The sequence below is a fragment of the Camelus ferus genome, chromosome 5 (assembly GCF_009834535.1).
Source record: "Camelus ferus isolate YT-003-E chromosome 5, BCGSAC_Cfer_1.0, whole genome shotgun sequence".
NCBI lineage: Eukaryota > Metazoa > Chordata > Mammalia > Artiodactyla > Camelidae > Camelus > Camelus ferus.
In genome coordinates this window covers 88,047,618-88,066,890 of record NC_045700.1, presented here as the reverse complement: position 1 = coordinate 88,066,890, position 19,273 = coordinate 88,047,618, and the positions used below count along the sequence as shown (strand labels likewise).

The 19,273-nt window shown below is 36.6% G+C and overlaps 1 protein-coding gene across 1 annotated transcript in view; it reads left to right on the top strand.

The window, feature by feature from the left end:
* Positions 1–6,647: 6,647 nt before the first annotated feature.
* Positions 6,648–19,273, top strand: part of SPHKAP (SPHK1 interactor, AKAP domain containing) — a 135,574-nt gene continuing 122,948 nt past the window's right edge. Inside the window, 1 exon segment of the mRNA XM_032480415.1 lies at positions 6,648–7,059. The gene's annotated coding sequence lies outside the window, so the exon portion shown is untranslated.

The window sequence follows — 19,273 nt, the reverse complement described above, 5'->3', positions numbered from 1 at the left end:
TGAAAAGTTACAAATATCTCCCATTAATTTTTTTAGAATTTCATTGCTTAGTTGTTTTAACAGGTGCAGTGATCATTGCAATTGCAAAGCAGAAGAATGTTCTCCTTTGTTTTGCCAATTAAAACACTGAGTCTCAGTAATCAAGAAAGTTTTAGGACTTTGAATGCACATGGATATTTTCTTTGTCTCTTAACAAGTACTATACTGTAGCATGTGACATGTAAATTACACACTGAACCACTTCTCTACAACAGTGATTTCCTTCCTGATATTTTAACTTCTTCTTTTCTTTTATTTTATTAATTTTTATTGAAGTATAGACAGTTCACAATTCTGTGTCAATTTCTGGTGTACAGTATAAGGTTTCGTTCATACATATACATACATATATATTCCTTTTCTTATTCTTTTTCATTATAGGTTACTATAAGATATTGGATATAGTTCCTTGTGCTATACAGTATAAACTTGTTGTTTACCTATCTTATATATAATAGTTATCTCCAAATCTCGAACTCCCATTTTATCTCTTTCTACCTCTTTTCCCCTCATTACAATGAAGAAAATGTGTTCCAACTTTCTTTGCATTCCCCAAGCCAATAAGTTCATTATCACATGGTGACTGGTTCAGGAAGAATTTCAGTAACTGTTACCTCTACCTGTTGGCCAAGTTCTTCCCCATAGATCTCTGCACATCCGGGTCCTTCTCATTGTATAAATCCTCTTCAGTGAAATGTCTATGTCTTTTGCCCATGTTCTAATTGAATTCTTTATTTTTTTAAAAGTTGAGTTTTGAGAGGTTTAAAATATATTCTAGATACTAGTCTTTTGTCCAATATATAGTTTGAAAATATTTTCTTCCATTGTGTAGCTTATCTTTGCATCCTCTTAACAGGGTCATTCTCAGAGCAAAGAGTTTTAAAAGTCTAAGAACTTTTCCCTCTCCCTATATCCCCAAAACTTTTCCCAATATTTTGTACTAAGAGCGGTATAGTTTTATATTTTACATCTAAAGTCTAAGATTTGCTTTGAGTTAATTTTTACATGTTGTATGGGACTTTTTTTTAACATAGGAATGTCCAGTCACTCCAACAGTGTTTGTTGAAAAGTCAGTCTTTCCTCCATTGAATTGCTTTTGAAGCTTTGTTAAACATCAGCTGGGCATATTTGAGTGAGTATATTTCTGGCTTCTCTATTCTGTTTCATTGATTTATCTATTTTTCCACCCATATTACAGTCTTAATTAATGTATTAAAACTCTAGGTCTTGAGATGAAGTAGACTGATTTCTACCACTTTATTCCTCTTTTTCAAAATTGTTTTAGCTATTTAATTCCTTTCCCTTTCCATATAAATGTTTAGAATAATTTTGTCTGCCTCTACAAAAAAATAACTTATCGAGATTTTGTTAGAAATTGTATTAAATCTACATATGAAATTGGGGAGAATTGACCTTTTATTATATTGAGTCTAAGTCATGAGCAAAGTATGTCTCTCAATTTATTTAAAATTTCCTAGATTTCTTTCATCTGCAATTTGAGTTTTCAATTACAATTCCTATACATGTCTTGTTAGATTTATAGCTAAATGTTCCATTTTGGGGGTAAATTTAAATGGCATTTGAATTTCAGTGTCCATGTGCTCGTTGCCAGCAAATAGTAATATACTTGGTTTCTGCATGTTGACCTTATATCCTGCAAGCTTGCAAGTTTTTACCTCTAGGCTTCCTACAAAATATTATTATGGATTCCTTGGGATTTTTTCACACAGACAATTAGGTATTCTGCAAGTTAGAGCAGTTTTTTTTCCTCCTTTCCAATCTCTATGCCTTTTAATTCCTTTTCCTACCTATTGCACTGGCCTGAATTTTCAGTGCTATATTGAGTAAGTAAGGCAAGAGTTGACATTCTTGCCTTTTTTGGGGGGGGGGGGCGGGGGTTGGGGGGAGAATTCAATCTCTCATCATTAAACGTAATATTAGCCATAGGATTTTGGTATGCATTTTTATTCAAGTTGAGAAAGTCCCTCTCCATTCCTATTTTTCTCAGATTTTTAAAAATTATAAATAGATGTTCAATTTTGTTCAGTGCTTTTACTGCATCGATTGATAGGATCATGTATTTTTTCTTTTCACCTGTTTGGTGAATTCCATTGATTTTCTAATACTGAATCACCCTTGTGTCCCTGAAATAATCCCCAGTTGGTCATGGGTGTATAATTCTGTTTATTTATTGCTGAGTTCTGTTTGCTAATGTTTTGTTAAGAATTTTCACATCTATATTCATGAGCTATGTTAGTTCGTAGTTTCTTTGTGTCCCTCGGATTTTGGTATCAAGGTATACTAATCTCATAAAATAAGATGAGAAGTATTTACTCCTCTTCTATTTTCTGGGAAAAAAAATGTGTTGAATTGGTGTTAATTTTTTCTTTAAGTATTTGTAGAGTTCTGCAGGGAAACCATCTGGGCCTGGAGATTTTTTAGGGAGGAATTTATTTTATTACAAATTCAATTCCCTTAACAATTACAGAGCTATTCAAATAACTTGTTTCATATTGGGTCAGTTTAAATAGTGTATTAGTTTCCTAGGGCCCTCCATAAAAGAATACCACAAACTAGGTGGCTTAGAATAACAGAAATTTATTGCCTTCTGGTTCTGGGAGCTAGAAGTGTAAACTTGAAGTGTCAGCAAAATTTGTTCCTTCCAAAACCTGAGGGAGAAGTATCCTTGACTTTCCCAGCCTCTGGTAGCCCCATTCTTTGGCTTGTGATGATGTCATTCCTGTCTCTGCGTCTATTATCACATGACATTCTTCCTGTGTCTCGTCACATCATCTTCACTCTATATGTGTCTGTGTCTGAATTTTTCCTTTTCATAAGGACATCAGTCATACTGGATTAGGGCCCACCTCAATGACATTATCTTAACTTGCTTGAATTTGCAAAGACCCTATTCACAGTTTGAAATACTGGGATTAGCACGTCAACATAGCTTTTCGGGGAGGACACAATTCAACCCATAATAGGGAGTTTCAGTTTTTCGAGACATTGCTCAACTTCCTCTAAACTGTCAAATGCATGTGTGCAGAGTTCTTCATAGTATTTCCTTATTAATCTTTCCATTTATTTCCATGTTATTAAAATTTCCATTTTGTTTGGGGAACATACTGTGTATGATTTCAATTCTTTTACATTTGTTGAGGATTGCTTTGTGCTTCAGGTCTGTCCTGGTGTATGTTTCATGAACATTTGGGAAAAACAATATACATTCTGCTGTTTTTAGCTGGGGTGTTCTACAAATGTTTATTACATCCTACTGGTCTATAGTGTTGTTAAATCCTTCTGTATCCTTGATGATTTTCTGTTTAGTTGTTTTATCAGTTGTTGAGAAAGAGTGGTTTAATTCTGCTGCTATAATTGTAGATTTGCTTATTTCTTCAGTCTGTTTTATGAGTTTGTTGCTTCACATATTTTGTAGCTCTGTTGTTTGACATGTACACGTTTAGACATTCTACGTCTTCTTGGTGGATTGAACTTTATATCATTATGTAATCTCCCTCTGTCTCCAGTAATTTTATTTGCTCTGAGGTCTACTCTATCTAACATTAATATAACCACTCATGCTTTCTTTTGAATAATATTAGCATGATATATCTTTCCCCACACTTTTACTTTCAACTTTCTTACATAGTTATATTTGAAATGAATTTATATATACAGTATATACTTGGGTTATGTTTTTAATCCACTCTGCCAATTTTTGTCTTTTGATTGTTGTATTTAGGCTATTTAAATTTAATTTAATCATACTAGAACTTAAAGCTGACTTTTGTTTTTTGTTTTCTCTCTTTTTGTTTCCATTTTCCCTGCCTTACTGTGTGTTACTGAACATTATTTATTTCCATTTGATTCATCTATAATATTTTGAGCATATCTATTTGCATAGCTTTTCTTAGTAATCTCTCTACACATTGCTTTGTATACATGTAACTTATCAAAGTCTACAGGTGGTGTTAATTTACCAGCTTGAGCAAAGTATAGAAACCTCACGTCTCTTATGTCCCTTTATCTTCTCTCCTTTACAATTGTCTTAAGTGTTTCCTCTACATGTATTTAGAAGCACATCGACATTATAATTTTTGCTTTACTATCAGATTTGATTTAGAAAACTCAAGAGGAAAAAGGAAAACTGTTTTTTTTTTTTTTTAACCGTATTACTGCTTACCATGTTTTTTTTCCCCTGATATTATAAGATTTCTCCTTACAGTTTCTTTTCTGTTTGGAGAACTTCCTTTAGCCATTCTTTTAGGGTAATTCTACAGGTGACAAAAGTTCTTCATTTTCCTTCATCTGAGATTTCTTGATTTCACTTTCATTTCTGAAGAATATTTTCACTGGATAATGGATTCGTGTTCTTTTTCTGAGCACATTCAAAACACCATGTCACTATTTCTTGCCTCCATGATTTCTACTGAGAAATCTGCTGTTACTTATTAATGTTTTCCCTTGTGGGTGAGGTGATGCTTCTCTACAACTGCTTTCAATATTTTGTCTTTGTCTTTAATTTTTAGAAGTTTGGCCATGATGTGTCTTTGTGTGGATTTCTTTGTGTTTATTATGTTGGGATTTTGCTTGGTTTCATGAACCTACAGCTCTAAGTCTTTTGTCAAATTTGGGGATTTTTTTTTTCAGCCATCTTTCTTCACATGTTCTTAAGGCTCTGTTCTTTTCCTCTCTCTCTCTCTTTTCAGTCTATATTCTCTCTTTTGTTCAAACTGGATTGTTCTATCTTTCAGTTCACTGATTTTTTTCCCTTTGCTCACTTTATTATGCTGTTGAAATCATCCAATTAGTTTTGTATTTTGATTACTGTATTTTCTAGTTCTAAAATTTCCATTTTTTTCTTTAAGTATTCTATTTACTTGCTGAGACCTACCTTTCTTTTCCTATCTCTCCATTTGTTTCAAGTAAGTTTTTAATTGCTCATTAAAGCATTTGTATTATGTTTACTTTAAAATCTTCGTAAGATAATTTGTAACATCTTTAGTGTTTGCATTTATTGTTTTCTTTTTCATTCAATTTGAAATCTTCCTTCCTCTTAGTATGGTGAGTAATTTTCTATTAAAGCCTGCATGTTTAGGGTACTATGTTAGGAAACTCTGAATCTCATTTATTTTGATTGGCTTCTCTAGACAGTTCTCCTGCAGGAAAAAGGGTGCCAGTTGGGAGGTGCTGCCTCCTTGTAGCCAGGTGGGAATAGGGGTTCAGGTTTCCCTCTTGACTTCCTTTGACACTTGAGGGGAAAGGGTGTCCCTTTTCCTGCTATGTAGGGATTAGGGGTTTAGGCTCCTCCACTGACACCTCCCTCACTGAGAGTGATACAAGTGCCGAGTTATCAGTTCCCACTTGGCCTCATTATTTCTAGGCAGTGGTGAAAGTTTTGACTCTCCACTGTCTCCTCTTACACTTCCCCAGGGCAGAGTAAGAGGGGGACACGTTGCTGCTATGTGGTAGGAAAGTTTGGGCTTCAGTGACACCAAGGCAAGGAGGGAAGGCTGTTGGAGGTAAGTCCTGGCTCCCTATCCAGCTTTCACTGATATCACATGGGCTGGGAGTCTTGGATGCCTCCTAGGAGCCTAGAAATGGTAGAATCTAGGTGTCCCACTTGAAGACATGGGCTGAGTGGAGCCATAGGATTTTTTTCTTTGATGTTCTGCCAGAGTGGAGCTGTTATTTTCTGCAAATTTTCTGTCTTGATGTGCTGTTCATTTCCTGGTAATTTGGCTAAAGAGAGGGGGCTTTTTTGTTTTTTTTTTTTTGTTTTTTTGGTTTTTTTTTGGTCTACACTTAGGGACATTTCTCGTTTGTCAGCTTTTTCAGCTCTAAGTCTAGGCTGTATGAGTCAAAAAGAAAACCCCAGGATCTCACTACTATGTCACTTCTTGAGTCCCAAGGTCTCTGGCTTATCAGTCTTCTACTGTCCACCTTTCTGTCTTTTTATGCTTGTTTTACAATCTCCAGAGCTTTTATTTGTGGTTACCAAGTAGAATAGGGCCAAGCAAATGTCTTCTATCTTCCCATTTGTGGAAGTTCCATATTTTTCTGTTTAAATATTTCTTAACTTAATGATTAAAGATCAGAATCAACTGCACCTTCTTCTTAACAGTCATCTGCTAATATCAATGTTTTCCTTCTGAAAACAATCGTCATTTTTGCTCAAGGAGATGTTGAAGCAGGCAGTTAAAGATTTTTGTGACAGCCCTTCCTTCCAGGGCCTGGAAGCTGGTCTCTGATGGATGGCCACTGTTATAGGTTTTGAAATTTCTGTGTGCACACAGGCTTCTAACAGACAAGTTATGAGTCACAATGAAGCAAACTGAGTTGGGTGCAGAATTGTAAGACTCAAATCCGGGAAAGCCCAAGTAAAGACAAAATAGTTGGAAGATCAAAGAGCATTGCTCTGAGTGATGAACCGTCAAACGGTAGAAGACAAACAAACATAAAATCCAGAGAAGCAGCCGAAGGTGTGGTGCAGGACCAGTGGGGCATGTGGGCATCGCCAGGAGCAGAGTGTGAATGTGGAAAAGTGGGTGAACAACTTTAGGTCTCAGACTCTTGTACCCGAGAGAGAAAGAGGGGAGGGAATGAGACTGTGGGGCGGAGAGGGAGGGATTCTGTCGGAGTCACCTCTGCTGGTCACGGGGAGAGGCTGGGAAAGCTCAGAAAGAGCATCTGGCAACCAGACTGGGACTGCCGGTAGGAGGGCAGGAGCTAGGTAAAGGGCTGAAGTTTCGGTCAAGCGCTGTTGCAAGATCAGAAGGGACGACTGGAGGAGACATCTGGAGGTCGCAGGTGCACGCTTCCCTGCCAGGGAGGAGCGGGGCTTGCACAGCACCTGGGTGGTCCCAGCCCGCGCGCCTCTGTCCCCGCGCGCGCGCCTCTGCGCTCTGGGAATCCTGTCCTCGCGCCGCACAGACTTCCCAGCCTTTGCCTTCACTTTCTCTGTTTCTTCTCAACGCGCCCATCGACAATGGATGGCAACTCCCTGCTCTCCGTACCAAGGTAAGACCCGTTTTCCCCTTTGCCTAACCCAATGACCCTCAAACTCCGTTCTCCGCTCCTGGTCGTTCATGAACTTGCCCTGGGGGCGCCGCGGTCTGTGCGGGGCTCCCAAGGAGACGGAGGACTGCACTTAGAATTTGTAAGTCTGGCTGCGGCTGTGCGAGGAGCTCTTGGGAGAGCCTGGTCCCTGTCAACTACCCCACAGGGAGCGATGCTGGGTGAGCCTGCGCGCCGGAGCAGCGCAGGGTGGGGACCAGCTCGTGCCGCCTCTAGAGCGGGGGGCTGGGGTATGCTCGAACCGGGGGAAGCCAGGAGCCGGACTTTCCGTGGACTCAGCCTGGAGAGGTTTCGCGCCTTGTGGGGAGACCGGTTCCGAGGTAGGGATGAAAACAGGAGGGAGCAGGACTAGAGTCAAGTACCCCTACAAGCAGTCCGCCCTGACCTGGGCGAGTGTCCGCGGTGGCTGGAGTGGGAGGTAGCGGTGGGAGCGATTGCCCCTAACCCTCGACTACTCCCAGACTGCACCCAACCGAGCCGAGAAGACCTCGGTAGTCCCAAGCCGCAGCTGACCCCACGTCCCCTGCCAGGCTGCGAGTTCCCCCTTGACAGCTCTGGCCTTGCGCATTCCCTGACTCCACCCAAGCCCTGGGGTCCCCTCTTGGCGCAGGTCGGGGAAGCCACCCTAGACGCTGCCAGCTGGGAGCAACATGTTTCCCCGTTTTGCGTTTGCTCCTGTCTCCTCTCCCTTTGCCCCTGCTCCGCCCTCCTTCCGACTCAGGCCTTTGCGAATTTAAGAAACACATTTTAATATTTCTACCCGCATAAACCTCAGGGGTAAATTGAGGCTGTCGCTGTGGCTGGATTGTGCCCGCTAGGCAGGCGGATTTTGCGCTCTTCGCGCTCCGCACGGAGCGTCCACACCGAGAGCAGAGGATGCTGCCGCTCCCCGGGTGAAGGTGTCTCACTGCCGCCTGCACAGCACCACCTCTCCCAGGCAGAAGGGGCTTAGCGCTGACCATCTTGCCATCCTTTACTTCCTCTTTTCTCGAGCAAACATCTGGACAGCTTCCAGCCGAGAATATCAGGTGCTGGAATAACCATCTGAAGCTCGAATTCTTGGAGAGCATGTAAATCCCATATCCACAGGCGATAGCACACACAAAGCTGATAATTTACTTCCGAGCACCCAAGGTGGAGGTGGGAGTGGGGTAGGGAGGGCAGAGGAGGATGGACACTGCTCTTCCAACGTGTTGAAGGCTGCCATCTAGAGACTTGAAGTGTTTACATTCCGTAACAAAGTAGAGCTTCCCCAACTCCTCAGGCATTTCCTCTTTAAGCTTCCCTTCCTTGGGAAGCAGCAAGGGCTCTAAAAATGTTTCTAAGAATGGCCTGAAACTGCTCGAATCTCCAACTGTGGAGCCAAACGTGGTCAAACTATCACGAAGTCATTCCATTCTGTCTTACAGTAAGAACAGCAGGAAGGTTATTTTTTTTTAACTTAAAAAAATATTGTCACTTATTTTTAGGCAAAAGTGTGAGGCATTTGAAAGGCAAGCAAACTGGAGGTTCACTTTCTATGCCATCTATCCTACTTCCAAAGGTTTTTAAAATTGAAATGGTGAACTGAGTAGCTCCAACATTCCAAAAGAGACATATTTGATACCAAACTACTTGCTTTAAATCCAGTTTTGCTGATCAATACTGCTGTGCCTGAATCAGAATTGTATTCCTATTCAAAAGTTGAGACATTTTCTAAAATATTAGAAACACCTTATGTCAATAACTCCTTAAAATTATTTCTATTGCAGTATTGTAAAATGACCTTTTAAAGAGCAAACCAACAACAATGGAATTGCTCTGTATCTTACAGTAGCCTATAAAAATTTTACCATGCAACTGACATCAGCTGCAGCAAATCAAACCTTTCAAATATTACTGTTTATTCACCAAGACAGTCACATTTCCACAAATCAGTGTAATAATTCAGCTATTTTATTGGTATCCTTGTTCATATAAATGTATTCAATTAATTTATCATTTCATTGACTACAAGAAATATAGTTTTCTTTTTATAATATTTAATTGGAAGCCATAAATATTGATATGCAAACAAGTGAGCTAGAATTTAAAACCTGTAGAAATATAATATTCATAGTACCACTTGCCTATGAAACTTTGAAGTTTAAATAACTGATGACTGGATACGCTATACAAGCTTTTCAAGAAAGTGGCAATCAGGAGGAAAAGCAAGTTGTTATCAATCAAGATTTGTGTTGTCTAAATCTAAAATGTTTTCAGTATCCAAAAAAATTAAGCTGATGATTATAAATCACTGTTTATCTTAGTAATTACAAAGCAATTTAAGACACTGTTTAACAACTGGACAGAGAGTGATTTTGTAATATATCAAGTTAATTATAGAATGTATTTTTGTGTTGGCTTTTAGATCTTCTAAAAATTTTCAGTGAATCGAAGATATAAATGACTGTAATTTTAATCAGACAATATTTGGTGCAGATTAACCTATTTTGTTTGATTCATACATTTTAGAAATTTTAAATATGGTTTTAAAAAAGCACTTGTGGGTTTTGTTTTTTCTTTGAGTTATACTACTACATTGTCTTACCTCTGTGAAAGCTTCAATTAGTTTTTACTTTGAATATTTTCCATCTTTAAATGTGCAATAAGTTATGTGGATTACATTACAGATTTCTTAAAATCACTGTTTGTCAAAGCTGGAAGGTGTTTCAAATAAGGAAGCTGAGCTGTGGAGAGATGAAATGTTCCCATGTTAGTTGCATTGTAGACCCAGAACCCAAGTTTTTCTGACTAGTAGTCCAGCTCAAGGGGGAAAAAAAAAAAAAAAACAGAGTTTTTTTTTAAGACCTAGACCTTTTGGTAGAGATTCTTTAGTTATTTGTTTTAGAAAAAGTTGATTTGATGTGCCGAGGTTACATAACTAGACATTAGAAAATAAAATAGAATCCAAGCCTCATCCAATGTGTTCTTCTGCTGTAGTACTTTGTGCTGCAGAATAGTAACTACCCTTTACAGAAGGAAAGTCGGTCTCACTTACAATGGTAACTAGAGTTTGGATAGTAAACTTGGTATTTTATCTAGTGTTATCCCATATATTAAATTATTTGATCATCACATCCCTGAGAATTAATTATGATGAATATAATTATCTCTACTTCCTTGTTGAAAAATTTGGAAGCAAAACGAAATTAAATGAATAACATGATTATATTTAAAAATCCATGCAATAGTACATTGCAGAGCTCAGTCATCCACAAAGTTCGTCTGACTTCAAGTTCAGTTTTGTTTTTTGTACTGATTGAACATCTACACTTAATTTTAAATGGGGGCAGAGAGGAAGAGAGCCTGGTGCACAGTTTGGACAAACACTGATATCATTAGAACACGTGGGGACAGCCTAAAAGCAAGATCATCTATTAAACCCAACAAATGCTGAAAATATCATTTATGCAAACAGAAATAATTTGTTAGTTTGACCATATCTAAGCTTGAATTTGAATTTTAAGAAAGAAGTCTTCTCTTATTTTCTACATCATTTGCATTTTTTGTAGTTTTGTAGTTTTTTTGTTGTTGTTCTTTTTGCTCTTTTTGGCTTACTGGATTCTATTTCAGTAGTAATGTTTTTATATGACACTCTGAATCAGAAAAGCATTAAAGATGGACTTTTGAAAAATATTTATTTTGATTTAAATTTCCTGTCAGTTTATTTTAGCTAAACCTAAGTTTAGCCTAGTAATATTTCACTAAAACCCATCAGAATCAAAATTTTGTCTCTAAGAATGTTAGTTCTAGGGGGGGGAAAATGTGTTTGTTTTTTTTTTTTTCTAATGGAGCAAACAACCCAATACTGTAAACTGGGCTAAGGTCTTCCATCAACAGTTTTTTTATTGAAAGATTTTCTGTTTTCAAATTAAAACAAAAAGAAATTCAATAGTACATTTACACTTCTGTTTTCTATTTATCAGAAACTCTCAGAAAAAAATAATCCATAACTCTTAGCAAATTGAGGATCAGGGACAAATATTAGAATCTGTCTTAAATGTAAACTGAAGGTCATTCTCTATCCTGGAATGTATGTTCTTTTAAAGATTAGAGCTAATGTGATCACATTACCCCCAGTTCCTAATTCTCAGGGAAACATTGCCGAAGAGATGCTCTTTCCTACAGAGAATGAAGCTGAGAATTAGTGGGTCCTGGTGCTCAGGACTTTGAGATCCCACATTGCTGAAAGGTAGTAAGTATCTGGAGAAGAGATGGAAACTCTCAAGGCAATTTCTCATAAAAACATTTTTAAAAGTCTTGAAACCCACTATTTATGCTATAAGTCACATTCTGACACTTTTAGTGGACCCTGATCTCCATCCTTGTGGTTCCTTTAGTAAAATATGTATCTGCTACCAAATAATCAATTTGTAAATGCACTCTTAGAACTCATCTCATTCACAAGAGGCACTTCTGTCTAGTATTATTCATTTGAATGGAGTTTTACTCTGTGGTTGAGAATTACAGCTACAAAGAATCATAAGGAGGGGAAGAAGGAAAAATGATGTATTTGATATCAAGAGATGTAGACGCAGTGCTGAAATTAATGGCTGAGACTGTGGAATTAATGGCTTGACCTGTTGATTCTCTGTCTCTCGTATACAACATATGCCCTGCATATAATGATCTCCTGGGTCCCTTTTACTTTTAACCTTCTATCATGCCATGACCTTTATTTTCGCAGTGACTCTCAACTGGGCACAATATGAATGAACATCTTATTCTCTTGAAATGCACAAGAGAAATCAAGGCATTAAAAAAATAAATAAATAAAAGAAGCAACACGCAACCATCCAAAAGAAAGCCCAGCTCAGAGAACGTGTTATTTCTTGTTGTTTTTAAATTCCTCAATATGTAGGGCAGCACAGAGCTCACAGAAATCATAATAAAAGTTTACTCTTGCGTAAAGAGCACAGCATGGTGGTTAAGATCCTGGTTCCACCACTTCCTACTTATTGGTTATCCTCTCTGGGGCAAACATGCTTGCCCCTTCTGTGACTCCTTTTTGTCTTCTGGAAGATGTGAACAAAAAGAGTGCTTCAAACACTTGACAAGTTTGTTGTAATAATTGAGATAGAATGTGTGAAGCACAAGGAACACTGAACCTTTAGCTGTTGCACCCTATAATAATTAATAAGCTCCTCAAAATATGACTGTTTTGAGATAGATTTTTAAAACCAGTGCTGGTGAATATCCCACATAACTCAGCCATGAAATCTACTTTATCTGACATTAGTATAACTATTCTACTTTTCTTTTGATTTTCTGTTTCCAGCTTTTTTCTTTTAATCTATCTGTGTCTTCATATTTGAAGTTGTTCCTTATATACAGGATATTGTATCTTTTTTATTTCATCGGGCAATTACTTTTTTTAATTGATGTGTTTAATTGAATGGCTAAATGTATACATTTAGCCATTCACATTTATTATTATTCTAGATAGGGCTGGATTAGAGTCTACCAACTAAGGCGACAGAAGTAAAAATAAACAAATGAGATTACACCAAATTAAACAGCTTCTGCACAGCCAAGAAAACCATCAACAAAATGAAAAGGTAACCTAGGGAATGGGAGAAAATATTTGCAAATAATATATTTGACAAAATGTTAATACCCACATGTGTAAGAACCTACAGCTCAATAGCAAACAACAAAAACAACAAAACAACAAAAACCAAAAACAATCTGATTTTTAAATGGACAGGAAAACTGAATAAACTCTTTTTTTTTAAGAAGACAAACAAATGGCCAACAGGTACATGAAAGGTTGCTCACCACTTCTAATCATCATGGGAATGCAAATCAAACTCATGAGATATCACCTCATATCTGTTAGCATGGCTGTCATTAAAAAGGGAAAAGATAACAAGTGTTAGTGAGGATGTGGAGAAAAGAGAACTCTCTACACTGTTGGTTGAAATGTAAATTGGTGCAGACACTATGAAAAACTGTAGGGAGAATTCTCAAAAATTAAAAGTAAAATTACCCTATGAGCCAGCAATCCCATTTTGGGGTGTACATTCCACAAAAAGAAGAAAGAAAGAAAACAGGATCTTGAAGAGTTATTTGCACTCCAGTGTTCTTTGCAGCATTATTCACAATAGCCAATATATAGAAATAACCTAAACACTCACTGACAATAATGAATGAATGGATATTTACATACACATATACATATACATATATGAATATTATTCAGCCGTTAGGAAGGACATGCTGCCATTTGCAACAACATGGATAGGCCTTTACAGCATTATGCTAAGTCAAATAAGTCAGACAGAGAAAGACATATACTGTGTGGTGTTATTTATACGTGGAAAGTGAAAAAGCCAAACATAGAAACAGAGACTCGGACAGTGATTACCAAAGGTTGAGAATGGGAAGAAAGGGGAGATGCTGGTCAAAGAATTCAAACTTCCAGCTATAAAGTAAACAAGCTCTGGGGATTTAACGTATGGTATAGTGATTATAGTAAATAACATGGTATTATATTTGCTAGGAGAGTAGATCTTAAATGTTATCACCACAAAAAAGAAATGGTAACTATGCGGTGTGATGCAGGTGTTAGCTAGCACCATGGTGATAATTGTTTTGCAATATATAAGTTTATCAAATCAATGCATTGCACATCTTAAATTTACACAATGTTGTACTTCAATTATATCTTAGCTCAATAGATCCGGAAAAATAATCTACCAACTAACTAGCTATTTCCTATTTGTGACGTCTTTGTTCCCTTTTCCTTCTTTCCTGCCTTCTTTTGAGTAACTGAGAATATTTTAGGATCTTATTTACCTCGTCTATTAATTTACTTACTTACGCCTCTTTTAAAAATTGTGGTTGACCTTGAGTTTAGAATATATATCTTTTATTAATCACCTTCAAATCTTTATATATCACTTCATGCCCAGTGTAAGGTTCTTACAAGAATATATCCAAATTCTCTGATATTTTGGGCTTTAGTTGTCATACATTTTATTTTTGTGTATGCTATAAACACTATTTATTACTACTATGTTTGCTTTAAACAGTCAGATATTCTAGAGAAATTACAAATAAGGAAAATATATTTTATGTTATTCTTATTTCTTCCACTTCTGACACTTCATTTGTGTAGAGTCAAGACTCAGTCTGATATTACGTTCCTTCTGTCTACAGAATTCCCCTTAACATTTCCTGTAGGGCAAGTCTGCAGGTGGGGAATTCTCTCAGTTTTTGTTTATTTAAGAAAGTCTATTTTTCCTTTCCTTTCCTTGAATCAAATTTCTTATAAGTATAGGGTCCTGGGTTGAAAGAATTTGTTCATTGTTTTAAAGATGTCACTTATTTGCATTTAGGGTTTTGTACTGTCAGTCAATAAGCTATTTTCATTTTTATTTTTGTTCCTTTTCCCTACCTGTCTTCAAAATTTTCTTTCTGTCTCTTGTTTGGAGCAGTTTTATTGTGACATGCCAAGGGATGAATATATGTCTGTGTGTCTGTGTCTGTGTTGTATTCTGCCTGGTGTTATCTGAGTGTTTTGGATTTGTGGTTTGATGTCCGTTATTAATTCTGAATAAAATTAAGCCATGATTTTATTTATTTATTTATTTATTTATTTATTTTTCACTGAAGTATAGTCAGTTGCAATGTGTCAACTTCTGGTGCACAGCATAATGTTTCAGTCATACGTATACATACATTTGTGTGTTTTCATATTCTTTTTCATTAAAGGTTACTACAAGATATTAAATACAGTTCCTTGTGCTATACAGAAGAAATTTGTTTTTATCTATTTTTATATATAGTAGTTAATATTTACCAATCTCAAACTCTCAATTTATCTCTTTCCACCCCCTACCCCTGTTGCCATGAGATTTCTTAATATGCTTCCTACCCTGTCCTCATTCTCTTTTCCTTCTGGAATTCCTATGCACACATACTAGAATACATCTCTTGGGTGTTCTCTTCTTCTTTCGTTCTGTTGGGTTTCTTTTTTTTTTTTTTTAATTCTTTTTTCTCTTTTTGTTTCAGTTTAAGTAATTTGTATTAACCTGCTTTCAAGTTCATTGATCTTTTTCCCCTCAGTTGATTTTACTGAAGTATTTGTCAAAGGCATTCTTCATCCAGTTACTGTGTTTTGCATTTCTAGAGTTTCCACTTGACTTTTACCTTATACTTTCCATCTCTTTCCTGAAATTATCCATGTCAGCTTGCATGTAGTCTACCTTTTCCATCAGAGCCATTAAAATATTAATAATTATTTTGAACTTCTTGCCAGATAGTTTTAACATCTATGTCATAGCTGAGTCTGGTTCTGTATGTTGGCAGAGTACTTTTGTCCTTGCCTTTTCATATGGTTTATAATTTTTTTATTGAACCCAGATATCTTGTGTAGGGTAGTATGCTTCCCCATGGAGAAATCTGAAGCCTGTACTAGTATTTGATTCACATTTTAAAGATGAAGAAACTTAGGCTCAGAGAGGTTAAATGGCTTGTCCAAGGTCACTCGGCTAGTGAGTAACAAAGCAGGTATTTGAACCTTGGTTTTTAAACTCCAAATCCGGTGTTGTCTGACTATATCACTGGTCCTCCCAACTTCTCAATGCATGTACATTCCCACTCTGGTTTCCAAGACACTTACTGAAGCCACATGGCTTCATTTATGTCAGACATTTTTGACCCCTTATGCCTAAATTGTTGCTGAAGCATATAAATAATGAGTGAGAAATGGTTCCTGTCTTTGATGAGGTTACCATGTAATTTCAACATGTCATTTTTTTTCTGAATGCCTTTTGATTCCGTCTTTCTCAAAATACAATCTCTGAATCAAAAGCAGCTGTAAAGACAGGTGGATGCTATGAGAGGTTTCGAATCAACCACAAGAAAGCAATGGAAACCTAGAACATGGCAGCATATGAAGTTAAGCACATGAATTTAAAATGAAGTGTAAGAACCCAGACACTAAAACCTGTATCTGAACAGCATGCCATATTTCTGCTTGACATCGAAGAGGTGACGTATCTGGACACATGACTTGAGGGAATTTCTCTCTTAAAAAATAACATGCAGACCAATGTACTTCTCTTTAGTCCTTTCATTTTAAATACATATCACATGGCCAAATTCTTGAAATAGTTAAAAGAACTTAGAGTAGCCATGATTTTAAAAATACAAGTTAGTTTTAAAAAATGTAAGGGTATTGTATTTGTTTTCCATTTTGGTTCAACAAATTGCAACAAAATCAGTGGCTTAGAACAAAACAAATATATTATGTTACAGTTCTATATGTTAGAAGCCTGATGCGGGTCTCACTGGGATAAAATCAAAGTGTCAGCAGGGCTACATTCTTTTCTGGAGGATTTAGTGGGGATTCTATTTCCTTACATTTTCCAACTTCCAGGGGCTGCTTGACGTCCTTGCCTCATGACCCTCTTCCTCCATCTTCAAAGCCAGTAATGGTGGGTTGAATCCTTCTTACATCACATTACTCTGACTTCTGACCTCTTCTTCAACCACCCTCTTCCACTTTTAAGAACCTTGTGATTACACTGGATCCATCCAGATAATCCACAATAATCTCCCTATATCAAGGTTGCTGATTAATAACCTTAATTCCATCTTGAACCTTGATTCTGCTCTGCCATATAACAACATGTTCACAGGTTGTAGGGATTTGAACGTGGACATCTTGGAAAGTCCATTATTCTGTCTGTCACAGGCATTAATTTAACTAAAAAAGTTTATCATACTGGCTCTCAAAAGGCACTTGAGATTCTACTAGGGGTGTGCTCTCTCTCCCTCTCCCTTTCTCTCTCTCCTCACCCTCCTCTTTTCTTAAATAAAGGGGAAGAGTGATAAGACTATTTGTACCTCTACTGCAATATGTGATTCATTCAGTGTAACCAAGGTGAAACAACTACTCGATGCCAGAAGCTTATTCAAGAACACAAAGCCAGGTAGGGATGGACATGGAGATCTTATAAAATTCACTCTTTGGCACATCTGTTTGTTGCAATGGTCAGTAGTGCTATGCAGGAAATATTTCCATTTGTGTCCTTAAGCATAAAGCCAGTTTGCACTTGCTTCTATCCTTTCTATAAGGTATGGTCACGTGACTTGCTTGGGCCAATGCAAGGCGTGCAGAAGGAACATGAGTCTCTGCCAAGTAGAAGTGTTAAGGAGCCCATATGATTTGCTTCATTTCTCCTGCTGTCTGCCATGATAAATACAGATTTCACACAATGACTGCTCCATTATGAGCCTGAGTTTCAGAAGGAGCACAATGTAGGGCAGAGCCCTCAGATAATCCATGATGGACATGTAGGATGGGCAAGAAGTGGACTTTTAATCCCCTGGGATTTTGAAGTTGTTTGACACGTAGCCTGCTGTGTCTGACTCTGCCAGCGTCAGGATTGAAATGGTAGGTGGTCTGATGGGCTGTTGACTTGCTGGTGAAGGTTTACAACGGATCTCACAGATTCTCTTCTTCCTTTGAACCTCAAAAGATCCTCATCTCTACCTAAAAGTAAATTTCTGGTATAGTGATATAAAGACGGGGTTGGAGAAAGGAATTCACCATGACCAATTATTGAAATAGTCAGGAAACAGGTCTAGAGACCAGCTCCAGATAATAACAATAGACACAGTGGCCTGTAGGTCTCTTCTCCTAAGGACATAGAATACAAACTAGAAATCTCATTCATCCTGATATCAACTCACACATTGCTCATTTCCCAGTCTTAATCAGCTGCTGCTATTTAAGGATATAGTGACACATCATATATACATTTAACCCATGCGAATTCAATACTACATGCTCTTTTTTTATTCTTTCATTTCTCCATCTCTCTCTCATTATTAAAAATATGGAAAACTTGTGTTTAATTTATATTTCTACTACATGTTGTACATTTCTATATAGTATACACAAAAAAACTTTATTAGACCTTTTTGGCAAAATCTAACATACTATAATTCATAAGCTTCTTACAGGGTACTCAAAGGTTATTTTGACTCCACACAATTTGCAAGATAGGCTATGATATTATACCTGGAATTCCACATTAGCTGTGTCTCTGCTTCACAGAAATTGTCAAAAACACTGATTTTAGCCACTTTGCCCAACATTTTTCCTTTATATATAAAGAAACTGAAATCAAGAAAAGTTAAATGAATTTACCCAACCATACAAATATTTAGAGATGGAGTCAAGAATGAAACCCTGACCTCCTGATTTCTATACTTACCATTGCACTGGATTTATTTAAAATAAAACTAGTAAACTCCAAAAAGTAGTTGGAAGCCTTTAGAATTGCTGGGTGCAACAGAACTTGTCAACCACCTATGTCTAAATAACTTCCTTAATTTTCCTTAAGAAAAATAATATTTTTATGACTGCTTATGTCTTCATTGCACTTTAGCTGCCGGAAATGCCCTAAACAAATTCAAATTTCAATGATAACAACAGTGTAGGAGTTTACAACCTGAATATCTATGCTGCTTTTAACCATGATAGTAACCTCTTGTCATAATTTAAATTTTCCTTACTCCAGAGTTTTAACTTATGTTCTACCTTTTTGTTGTATATATCTTTTCTGTTATCTGTCACAAATTCTTAGTGGAACAAGATGAAATATCCGTCATTAAACCAATCATACAATCAATCAATTTCTTTATAAGCAGTACAAGAGAATAATGTCACTGTGTATTACACAATTCACTGTAAATTGATCTGTGGCAAATTGGAACTCATATGCATTTGTGGTCTATTCATATTTAATTAGACTTTTTTTAATGACTGTGTCTGACAAGTTACAAGCAGTTTCTTCCTAATGATTATTAGATTATTAACATTAAAGTAAAACCAACTGTTTTAGAATAAATACATAATAAAATAGAGTGCTAAAGTTTTGTAGGATGCATTTCTCAATTATTTATTAAATATGATATTACACATACATTTTAAATGTATGTGCATATCAGTTTGTATCAAGGGTTTAAAATTAAACATACATTTTATATTTTACACATTTTACATTTTAGTGCACTTTGCTCTGGTATTAAAATGCATTAAATAAAATGATAGGAATTTTTAAATATTTAGTTTAGTTTCCAAAGATACAAGGAGAATTGATCATTTTCTCTCTTCTTA